The 12,652-nt window shown below is 35.9% G+C and overlaps 1 protein-coding gene across 1 annotated transcript in view; it reads left to right on the forward strand.

The window, feature by feature from the left end:
* Window positions 1–12,652, forward strand: part of TINAG (tubulointerstitial nephritis antigen) — an 81,913-nt gene that overhangs the window by 21,919 nt on the left and 47,342 nt on the right. The window lies entirely within an intron of this gene.

A 12,652-nucleotide genomic window follows, 5' to 3' on the forward strand; every position in this document is an offset into this window, starting at 1 on the left:
AGCATTTGCAAAAGAATGGAAATCGTAACAAACAGTCTATCAGATTAGAACTCAGGAATAAGAAACTCACTCCAAACTGCACAACTACATGGAAACTGAACAACCGATTCCTGAATGACTACTGGGTAAATAACAAAATTAAGTCAGAAATAAATAAGTTCTTTGAAACGAATGAGAACAAAGACACAACGTACCAGAATCTCTGGGACACAGCTAAAACAGTGTTTAGAGGGAAATTTATAGCATGTAATGTCCACTGGATAAAATGAGAAAGATCTAAAACAGACACCCTAATATCACAGTTAAAAGAACTAGAGAAGCAAGAGAAAACAAATTCAAAAGCTAGCAGAAGGCAAGAAATAACTAAGATCAGAGCAGAACTGAAGGAGATAGAGACATGAAAAACCCTTCAAAACATCAATGAATGCAGGAGCTGGTTTTTTGAAAAGATTAACAAAACAGATAGACCGCTAGCCAGATTAATAAAGAAGAAAAGAGAGAAGAACCAAATAGACACAATAAAAAATGGTAAAGGGGATAACATCACTGATACCACAGAAATACAAACTACCATCAGAGAATACTATAAACACCTCTATGCAAATAAATTAGAAAATCTAGAAGAAATGGATGAATTCCTGGGCACATACACCCTCCCAGGACTAAACCAGGAAGAATTTGAATCCCTGCACAAAGACCAGTAACAAGTTCTGAAATTGAGGCAGTAGTTAATAGCCTACCAACCAAAAAAGTCTAGGACCAGACGAATTCATAGCCAAATTATTCCGGAGGTACAAAGAGGAGCTGGTACCATTTATTCTGCAACTATTCTAAACAATAGAAAAAGAGTGACTCCTCCCTAACTCATTTTATGAGGCCAGCATCATCTTGATACCAAAACCTGGCAGAGACACGACAAAAAACAAAAATTTCAGGGCAATATCCCTGATGAACATTGATGTGAAAATTCTCAATAAAATACTGGCAAACTGAATCCAGCAGCACATTAAAAAGCTTATCCACCATGATGAAGTCGGCTTCATCCCTGGGATGCAAGGCTGCTTCAACATATCCAAATCTATAAATGTAATCCATCACATAAACAGAACCAATAACAAAAACCACATGATTATCTCAATAGATGCAGAAAAGACCTTCGATAAAACTCAATACCCCTTCATGCTAAAAACACTCAATAAACTAGGTATTGATGAAACATATTTCAAAATAGTAAGAATTATCTATGACAAACCCACAGCCAATATCATACTGAATGGGCAAAAGCTGGAAGCTTTTCCCTTCGAAAACTGGCCCAAGACAAGGATGCCCTCTCTCACCACTTTTATTCAACATAGTATTGGAAGTTCTGGCCAGGGCAATCAGGCAAGAGAACGAAATAAAGTGTATTCATAAAGGAAGAGAGAAAGTCAAATTGTCTCTGTTTGCACATGACATGATTGCATATTTAGAAAACCGCATTGTTTCAGCCCCAAATCTCCTTAAGCTGATAAGCAACTTCAGCAAAGTCTTAGGATATAAAATCAATGTGAAAAAACCACAAGCATTCCTATACACCAATAATAGATAAACAGAGAGCCAAATCATGAGTGAACTCTCATTCACAATTTGCTACAAAGAGAATAAGATACCTCAGAATACAACCTACAAGGGATGTGAAGGATCTCTTCAAGGAGAACTACAAACCACTGCTCAAGAAAATAAGAGAAGACATAAACAAATGCAAAAACATTCCATGCTCATATGCTCATGGATAGGAAGAATCAATATTGTGAAAATGACCATACTGCCTAAAGTAATTTATAGATTCCATGCTATTCCCATCAAGCTACCATGGACTTTCTTCACAGAATTAGAAAATACTACTTCAAATTTTATATGGAATGAAAAGAGATCCCATATAGCCAAGACAATCCTAAGCCAAAAGAACAAAGATGGAGGCATCATGCTACCTGACTTCAAACTATACTACAAGGCTACTGTAACTAAAACAGCATGGTACTTGTACTAAAACAGATATACAGACAAATGGAACAGAACAGAGGCCTCCGAAATAACACCACACATTTACAACCATCTGATCTTTGACAAACCTGACAGAAACAAGCAATAGGGAAAGGATTCCCTATTTAATAAATGGTGCTGGGAAAACTGGCTAGCCATATGCAGAAAACTGAAACTGGACCCCTTACTTACACCTTATACAAAAATTAACTCAAGATGAATTAAAGACTTGAACATAAGACCTAAAACCATAAAAACCCTAGAAGAAAACCTAGGCAATACCATTCAGGACATAGGCACAGGCAAAGACTTCATGAATGAAACACCAAAAGCAATGGCAACAAAAGCCAAAATAGACAAATGGGATCTAATTAAACTAAGGAGCTTCTGCACAGCAAAAGAAACTATCATCAGAGTGAACAGGCAACCTACAGAATGGGAGAAAATTTTTGCAGTCTATCCATCTGACAAAGGACTAATATCCAGAATCTACTAGGAACTTAAACAAATTAACAAGAAAAACAAACAACCCCATCAAAAAGTGGGCAAAGGACATGAACAGACACTTCTCAAAAGAAGACATTCATGCAGCCAACAAAGATATGAAGAAAAGCTCATCATCACTGGTCATCAGAGAAACGCAAATCAAAACCACAGTGAGATACCATCTCATGCCAGTTAGAATGGCAATCATTAAAAAGTCAGGAAACAACAGATGCTGGAGAGGATGTAGAGAAATAGGAATGCTTTTTTTACTGGTGATGGGAGTGTAAATTAGCTCAACCATTGTGGGAGGCAGTGGGGCAGTTCCTCAAAGATCTAGAACTAGAAATACCATTTGATCCAGCAATCTCATTACTGGGTATATACCTAAAGGTTTATAAATCATTCTACTATAAAGACACATGTACACATATGTTTATTGCAGCACCATTCACAATAGCAAAGACTTGGAACCAACCCAAATGCCCATCAATAATGGACTGGATAAAGAAAATGTGGCAAATATATACCATGGAATACTATGCAGCCATAAAAAGGATGAGTTTATGTCTTTTGCAGGGACATGGATGAAGCTGGAAACCATCATTCTCAGCAAACTAAGACAGGAACAGAAAACCAAACACTGCATGTTCTCACTCATAATTGGGAGTTGAACAATAAGGACATACGAGCATAGGGAGGGGAACATCATGCACTGGGGCCTGTTGGGGGATTGGGGGCTAGGGGAGGGATAGCATTAGGAGAAATATCTAATGTAGATGATGGGTTGATGGGTGCAGCAAACCACCATGGCACATGTATATCTATGCAACAAACCTGCACGTTCTACACATGTATCCCAGAACTTGAAGTATAATAATAAAAAATAAAATAAAATAAAATAAAATTGATAATCCAGAAAAAGAATAATTGAGTGTTTATTTACATTGCTAATGACTTCACAGAAATACGAATTTCGGATTACCGGTTATTCAGTGTGCCAGTACTTCAGCAAGTCATTGTTTCAATTTTTCTTTTTACCTAAACACAGTTATTTTGTCCTGTCTATAGGAATATTCATTATCATATTAGAATAAAATAAATGTTAGCATCTTCAGACATATATGCCTTGATGGTTAGTAAAGGTTGATCCTCAAAAATCCTCAAGATTTCTGTTAAAAGCATATCTTCAAATTTTGCCTGATGACCTGGCAAACTCCTTTGTAAAATTACCTCAAGTTATGTTTTGAACTATCATATTGGTTTTTCCCTTTCATTTTTAAGAGGTGTTATCATCTGCTACTAGGTATCTTGCACAAAGAAGTTTCTACCTCTCTTGTTATTACAAACCTGTTACTCACAAATCTGCCGTGTTACCACCCAGTGTGTGGTGTTCTCCAGGCACATAGACTTTCCAGTTGAGATATTGATTGTATTCAAGGCCTGTTATGAATGCCCGGGGCAGAGTGGTGCTTCCAGGCTGCTGGAGTGCAGCCTCTCCACTCTCCAATGAAGACATCCAGTCTCAGCTGCCTAGAAGCTCTCAGCATCTTTAGGAGGCAAGATTGTTGTTTGCTGTTGGATGAGTTGTAAATGCACAGGTTTCTCTTCAAATGTTTAATGTACTTTGCTTTTGAGTGATGTAATCACCTGAGTTATTGTTCCAATTCAAATTCCAGTAGCAGGGCCTTCTAAGTTATAACTAGTATCAGAGAAGATAATAACAGATGTTTATGAAGTAGTTGTGTATTAAAGCACTTACAGTTTCATACATGATCTCATTTAATTTTCCCAGCAGCATGATGTAGTGGATCCTATCATTACTCACATTTTAAAGACAGGCAAATTGAGGTTGAGAAGTTAAGTCAAGCCAAGATTGAGAGAGGTTAAAAGCCACCATAGAATTATTTATATTCATAGACAGGCCATCTAAAAAATTGTTTCCCCTTAGTAGAGTTCCTGAATTGGCCAACGCTAATTGGAACTCTACTAAGTCTACCTACTCCAGTTAGTAGAGTTCCAATATAGCGTTGGCCAATTCAGGTTCAAAGTAGTAAAAAGACTTTTAATCTCTTAACCAAAGCTAACTTTCTGAAATGTTCAGCTTTGATATACTTTTGGGTCTCCCCTACAATCATAAGATTTAAATCTTTATGGTTTTGAGTGACCTAACTGTATGATCAACAGAAAAAGAGTTTTTTTTTCTGTTTTATTTCTCATTTTTGTTCCTACCCAGTGAGAAAAAATAGTGGGCAGCATTATTTAAGAAAAGAGGACAGACCTTTATAAGGTTTGCTCTTTCACTTGCTTTTATTGAGGGCCACGGTGGGCCACACACTCACTTATGTGTCTCTATATATTTCCTGAGAATTATTTCTAACATATCCTTTATAAGCAAATTTCTGCAGCTTGGAATATTTTATGTTCTAGAGAAAATGATTTACATTTCTTTCCCAAGTTTCCACTCACCATAGCAAAGAAAAGGAAATTTAATTCAAAATCATTTACTGGCTCCTGGGGATTTGTTTGCATAAAAGTCACTCTGGTGATATTTAAATTAAAACTCTTAATGATGAGTTGGGAAGAATTTAAATTACCTAGTGCTTTGAATTATTGTAATAAGTTACAACACCTGGAATTGCCAAGTAATTCCAGGAAAGCAATAAGAAAAATTCAGCTGAACCAGTAAGAGTTCTATTACACTTACGATGTAAGTCAAGGAAATGCATCTTATTTCTAGGGCATAGTAGTTAGGACTAAATTTCTGAGTGTTAGAGAGGTTTTAATATGTGGTCAGGCAGAATAGAATCAGAAATAACAGCAAGTGTTTCTAGGAAGAACATGAAGTAAGTATGAACTGAGTTGAACTGGAAGCTTTGGAAAGCTATAGCTACCAGTTAGTTTTATAGCTAGTTCTTAGTCTGTTGACTACATAGAAAAACCCAATATGTGATATCAAACTGCCTCCAACTACAGTGACAACGAATTTCTTTTTGTGGGAATTCTTCTCAATTAGTGGTGCACTCCCCTCACCGCCCCGCACACACACTTTTCCCCAACTTAAAAAAAAATCATTTTCAACGTATGATAGACTATACATACAGCCAGCATGGGCAGTAGCCAACAGTGGTATGATTTCAAGCATGCTGAAAATTTCCATGCACCTCCTTCCATAAACATCTCCTTGGCCATATTGCTTGGGTAAGAGTTTAGATTAGGGAAATTATTTTCCCTGGATGGGAAAGATAAGCCATGAGTCATCCTGAATTCCTGGGAAAGCTCTTTCCTTCCCTGGCTGGTTTCCTGGCTTCATTCCTTTAGCTTAAGTCATTATTCCCGTAACATGTCTACTGGCTCCTTCACTTATTACCTCAGTCTCCTTCTGCACAAAATGACAGTGGTATCTAGCTCATAGGGTTGCATAAGTCCCATGAAATACTGGATGAGAAATGCTTAGCACAGTACTTAGATTATAGTAAAGTTTAAATAAATGTTATTATGTAATATATAAAGGTGTTCTTTCTCCCTTGTATTGACCTTGGGAGAATAGCAGGGTTTTGAGGCAAGTTAATGTGGTAAGGACTAAGTTATTAAAACCTTCATTATTTGGAGCATTTTCTTTTATAAAGAAAGGTGTAGGCCTGGATTTATTGACTCTGATAGAGTTTATATATTTCTGGTGAACTGAGAGTTCTATGATGCTCTTATATCAAATCAAATCAACTTTGTACCTGATTGTTTTTCCAGACATAATGTTCAAGTGCCTGTGAATTTGGGAGATAGCACCAAGAAGCTTCACTGTGTTATATCTTATTATAAATATTAAAAATATTTTGGAAAAATACTATTTTCACAAAGAAATGTGAAAATTAAGAGTTCATTTGTATGCTTGGCTCCATTAAAATTTGTTTCTTTAGCAATTTTGAAATTATTTTTATTTGTTTCCCAAGGAGACTAATTAGGTTACTAAAGCTATTACAGGTAAGTATTATGTCTAAGGTGGAACTATTTGGAAACAATTAAAATATTAAGAAGGCTAGTATGGCATTTAAAACCTGTTGGTGTACTATATTATTTAATATCAGATTGCGGTAAGTAAAATAACCTAAAATTGTTTGAGTCAATCTCATAGCTAACCAGAACAGCATCCTTTCTCAGTCATCCAATATATATTAAGGTATTGGCATTAACTAACAAAGAAAAAAATGTTATACTTTCTATAGTATGTTGGAAGTTAAAGTAAAATAATACTTTATTTATTTTATAATAAAAAATCTTTTAAAGTCAATGATTTTTGAGGTGAGAAATGGAAAATTTTTTTAATCATCTGGATACTTTATTATTCTCTAGATAACATGTAATAATATGAGGATTTTTTTTTCTTTTCAGAAATATATTTCAATGACAGCCAAGTACTGAGGCATAAGAAATATCTTTGAAAATCTTAAAGTAATTTTCCAAGTTTAGTTTCTACTGTTCATGGGATTTGAATTTTTTTTTTTTTTTTTTTTTTTGAGACAGAGTCTTGCTCTGTTGCCCACACTGGAGTGCTGTGCTGCTATCTCTGCTTCCTGCAACCTCTGCCTCCTGAGTTCAACCAATTCTCCCTGCCTCAGCCTCCTGAGTAGCTGGGATTACAGGCACCTGCCACCAAGCCCAGCTAATCTTCGTATTTTTAGTAGAGACAGGGTTTTGCCATGTTGGCCAGGCTGGTCTCGAACTCCTGCCCTCAGGTGATCCGCCCACTTCGGCCTCCCAAAATGCTGGGATTACAGGTGTGAGCCATTGTGCCAGGCTGGGATTTGAAATTTTTGATTTGACTAGGAATAACCCTGTCTGAACAAACATCTCCTACCTGATCGCAATACCATATGTCACCCTTATAAACAGAAGCCTCTGTGGAAACCAAAACATTCAGCATAAAAGGGAAAAACACAGTTATATACTTTTTATAATATTGAGCAATAACGACCATTTTCTCCATAAAATTCGTGTTTAGCTCCCACACACATGAACATAAGGCAAATGGCATCAGGCTTCTGGAATACAGGAAGGGCTGATGGTGCGGTAGAAGAGGAGAAGAGAGGCAGGGCCAGATGTTACAGTGGAGACTGTGTTTGTATATGTTTCCTTCAGCTCATCTCAGAATTTTTCATCCATGTAGGGAAAAGCCGAGGACAGAGTAGTATGATAGTTGTTCTTGCTGTCACTGAATTAAGAATTTTAAAATTCAAAGAGTGTCAAACTTGTGTTTCTTTCTTTTTACTACTTCTGTCTCTCTCAGAATGGAACCTCACACCCTTCGGTAAACTTAGAAAATATACGCCTGGCCTCACTCCTTATTCACCTGCACTTTTAGCAGAATGAATGTCTTATCTCTCAAATCAATTTTCAGATTTCAATGTGATATTTCTGCACTAGTCACAGTCTGATGTATAACACTGTGGTAAAATTGACTATGGCTTGAACAACACAGTGGAACCTAACTGATAACTGCAGGACAAATCTTCAAAAATAAATGTAAAAATTTATTATTTTCTTCTCTATGAAGAAATATTTTAGGCTGTTAAAAAGTAGACTTCTAAAGTCATTTTGTGTGTTCATAGTACAGGCACCTACTCTCTGGCCTCTCCATGTCTGGGTCTGTCTTGACCTAAAGTATGTTCCATAAAACACTAGTTTGGCCGGGAGGTGTGGCTCACACCTGTAATCTCAGCACTTTGGGAGGCCGAGGTGGGCGGATCACAAGGTCAGGAGATCAAGACCATCCTAGCTAACACGGTGAAACCCCGTCTGTACTAAAAATACGAAGAAAAATTAGCCGGGTGTGGTGGCACGCACCTGTAGTCCCAGCTACTCGGGAGGCTGAGGCAGGAGAATCATTTGAAACTGGGAGGCGGAAGTTGCAGTGAGCCTAGATCCCGCCACTGCACTCCCAGGTGACAGAGCAAGACTCTGTCTCAAAAAAAAAAAAAAAAAAAAGACTAGTTCATTGATCTGCTTCACAATAAAAATGATATGATGTAAATGAAATAAAATAAAATATTTTGCACTGGACCAAATCCTGAACATTTAACACCATGAACATTATTACCATGTTTTAGAGCTCACATACATTAGCAGTTTGTAAAAAATACTGCAGTGAAGACAAAAATCTAATTTTCAAAACCGGTGTGTCTCAGAACTATTTTATTAGCTCCTTTTGTAATTACCTATTAAAATTCCTCAGAACTAGTGTTCTAAGGAACTCATTTAAGGAAATATCACAGTTCATCCATTTTCAGATGCATATTTTTTCACCCGTTAACACCTCTGAAATTGAGATGCTTTCTTACATTTGTTGATGCCTTGGGTTCAATGAAATATGACATTGCCCTAGCAACTTTAATGGCAATTGTGTGTGCTGTTTTAGTTATGATTAGGCTCAGCTGAGAGTGACAAAAATTTAAAATGACGGTTGCTTAAATAAGATAGAAACTGATTTCTCACCAGTAAATCTGGAAGTGGGTAGCCCTGTGCTGGAATTGTACTCTGTGGTGCTGGATACCCACACTTCATTCTTCTTGTCCCTCCATTGCCAGCACCTTTATTTCCAAGGTCATATAATGGTTCAACAGGACTGCTCTATGTCTGTCTGTAATGCCTACATTTCTGTCAACAGAAAAATACGAAAGATCAAGACAAAGGAGTAAAAGTCAAGTGCCAGCTGTCTCTTAAGGAAAGATCTCAGAAGCTACCTTACATTCCATAGGGTACAACTTAGTGATAGCAGCCTGGGTAGGCGGGATGAGGGGGGTGCGTGGAGGGGCTGGGAAGTGGGCAGTTACATTACATATTGATCTTTTTAAGAAGTCATTAAAAGATTATTATAAAAAACTAGAGACTTATCAAAGGATACCTCTTTTAAAGGTAAGGCACAAAGACAAATATTGTTGAAGATGAGAAATTCATTTAGCCATTAGCAACTAGAAAATTAGCCTTTTCATCCCCAGTATCAAATAGTTCCGAAATTTCTTGGTATTCATGGCCACTGACCTTAGATTGTAAAGGTCATAACAGAATTTCATTCTCTGTTGCTTCATTTGGTTCTCAGGTCACTGTAAGCATCCAAGCTTAAATGGGTGGGGGGAAATACAACTAAAAATATAGGGCTGATGCACATAGAGGATACTGTGTAGATACAGACTCAATTGTAAGAATGTCTAGAATTTATTCTGAGGTTCCTGAGAAAATTGATCAATTTATCTCAAGCTATGCTATGATTACATTTCCACCACTCTTTTAGAGATTTTAATTTAATTAAATGCAAATGTTATACAATTCTCCAGTGTTTATTGTTGTATTTAATTCCCATATTTGCCAACAATATCTTTAATTTCTAATTTTTAAATGAAAATACTGAAGCAGGGAGACTGTTCACATTGAACATCAAATTTGGCTAATACTGATTTGGAAATATGGTTAGATCCTGATTAAAATATTTTTCAACATTACAATGAAAAGAATTAAGCATATCTATATGAAATCCTGTAAGTCTTTCTTAAAAATGAATTTCTATCTACTCAAGCCAGTGTCATTTTGGAATTTCTGTCACTATCAGCTGATCTTCTTGATTCTTTTGCTTTATTAAGCAAAAAAAAAAAAAAAAAAAAAATTAAAAAGAAATGTATCATTCATTAAAGCCAAACTTCTATTACCAATTCCTAATAGCCATTATTCTGTGATGCTTACCTTTATTTATAAACTCTAAACAATTTACTTTACAGAGGAATACAGTAATTGTGAAATAATGAAATATAAAATTTTCTGTGGTTTTATAATATCAGATTAGCTGATATCATGAGGCAGATAAAAAATATGTGCCTGCTGCTCCTCAAATCCTAGGAGCTCATTTTTAGTAAAAGCAGTAATAAATAAATGGTAAAAATCTTGAAAATCCAACAGATGATCTTCATAAATTGATCTGGCTTAGTGGATTGGTAAATAAGTTTTTAATAAAAATGTCATTTTGCTTGTTGTTTCATTATTGACTTGTCTTATTGAGACGGATTCACCATTTATATTTTTTCATTTTTAAAGAATAAATCATAAAAGTGACAAATGCATGCTGGTATTATGATTTAACTTAAAGTGCCTATGGAGGAAAACATACTTTTACTTGATAGATATGTATTTCATTATTATTATTAAATATTTATTGCGTATCTCCCATATGCAAAGCACTCTGGTAGGCTTTCAAATGTGGAGGTCAATTTCTAAATAACCCAACCCTGCTGAATTGTGTTTAAAGTAATAGTTATATGTTTATTTTTTCAGTAGAGTAGAAGGAACATATCCTAGCTTTGTCATTAAGTTGAAATTTTAAAGTGATAAAATAACAATTGACACTCCACTATTTTTCTGAAAACATGAGGCAACTTAGTATTATAAATGCTTAAAGGCACACTGACAAACCAATAATACAAAATTGAAGGGTATGAGTTTTAAGATATGTATATTTCTGCCTCAGCTAGGAAGGCACCTTTCAAAAGTGAGTCTGTATCTCTCAAATTATCTACCCAGAGCAATAAATGTATTCTGCCCCAACCCTAAGATTCTGCAATGCAGTCCATCTAATGTCATCAAAACCACCAAATCACTTAGTTTTCTATGATACCATCCTTGAAGTTATCATGTAAGCACTTCACAATGATCTGCTTGATGTTTTTGGCACTTTCTTCCATCATCAAAATAGCAGCAATGGACCTCAGGATATAATAACTTTCTTGTCAGGTGGTAATAGTTTTCTAAGTCAAAACTGAACTCCCCTATTAAAATACAAATTTATAAGTTATTTTGGATGAAAACCTTTTCAAGCAGACTTGTAAATTCTAAACATTCCTTGTTTTAATCTTGGAAGCTATTATGTACTTATCAGAAGTAATTTTTTTTACAAGATACCAACCAGATCAGTAATATGACTAGCTCAAGGCACAATCACAAAACTTTTAAATTGGTAAAAATTTTTAACATTTTACTTCTGCGGCAAATTAGCCATATATTTCTGATAAAGCAGGGAAACTATAGAAATGAAGCAGTTAAGAATTTAGAAGCCTGAGTGTAGTCCTAGGAGCATTTCTTGTTTAGCTGAGGGACTCAACATGTCTTTTAACTGTTAAAAGTTAGTTTTCTTATTCATAAAAAATAGCTAATAATATTTGTCCCTGAGTATATCACATAGGAATATTGAGAAGACAAAATAAAATAATGAGTATTAAGACATTAAAACACTTTCAAAACTTTAAAGAACGCTCAGAAATGATTGGGGTGTGTGTGTGTGTGTGTGTGAGAACATATATACACAACTGATGAAAAACTAATAAACAAATCGTTATTTGGTTTAAGCCTGATTCTTTTTGGAAGCGAAAGTCATCTCTTTAGAAAAGTTTGGGAAATAACAGGTTATAGTGTTCTAGATTTTCTTTGAATGAAATGAACAGAACAAGTTTACAATTTAATTGGCTTCTTGGAAAGATGGCAGCCAAAACAGACTTTGTCAGGGCTTTAACCTGGGCTCTTAAGACACCATAATTTTGCACCGTTGCTCTTACACACTTCCTGAAGTCTTTTTTTTTTTTTTTTTTTTTTGAGATGGAGTCTTGCACTGTCGCCCAGGCTGGAGTGCAGTAGCGCGATCTCGGCTCACTGCAACCTCTTGCAATTTCCACCTCCCAGGTTCAAGTGATTCTCCCACCTGAGCCTCCTGAGTAGCTGGGATTACAGGTGCCCACCACCATGCCTGGCTAATTTTTTGTATTTTTAGTAAAGACGGGTTTTCACCATGTTGGCCAGGCTGGTCTCGAACTCCTGACCTTGTGATCCACCCGCCTCAGCCTCCCAAAGTGCTGGGATTACAGGCGTGAGCCACCGTGCCCAGTCCTGAAGTCCTTTTTAGTCTTCAAGTATTTTATAAATATCAACCAATTCATCCCAGTTGTATTTCCTAATAGCTGGTGTAAAATTGATGTGTTCCTTGGGGCTCTATACACATATAATACATAATTGTCATAAATGCACCCTTTCAAAATTAATTTCATCTCAGAATCACATACACTCTTTAAAATAGGAGAGACAGAGAAGTAAATGTTCTTTATGAGGACAAATTTGA

Source organism: Pan paniscus, chromosome 5 (genome assembly GCF_029289425.2).
Source record: "Pan paniscus chromosome 5, NHGRI_mPanPan1-v2.0_pri, whole genome shotgun sequence".
NCBI lineage: Eukaryota > Metazoa > Chordata > Mammalia > Primates > Hominidae > Pan > Pan paniscus.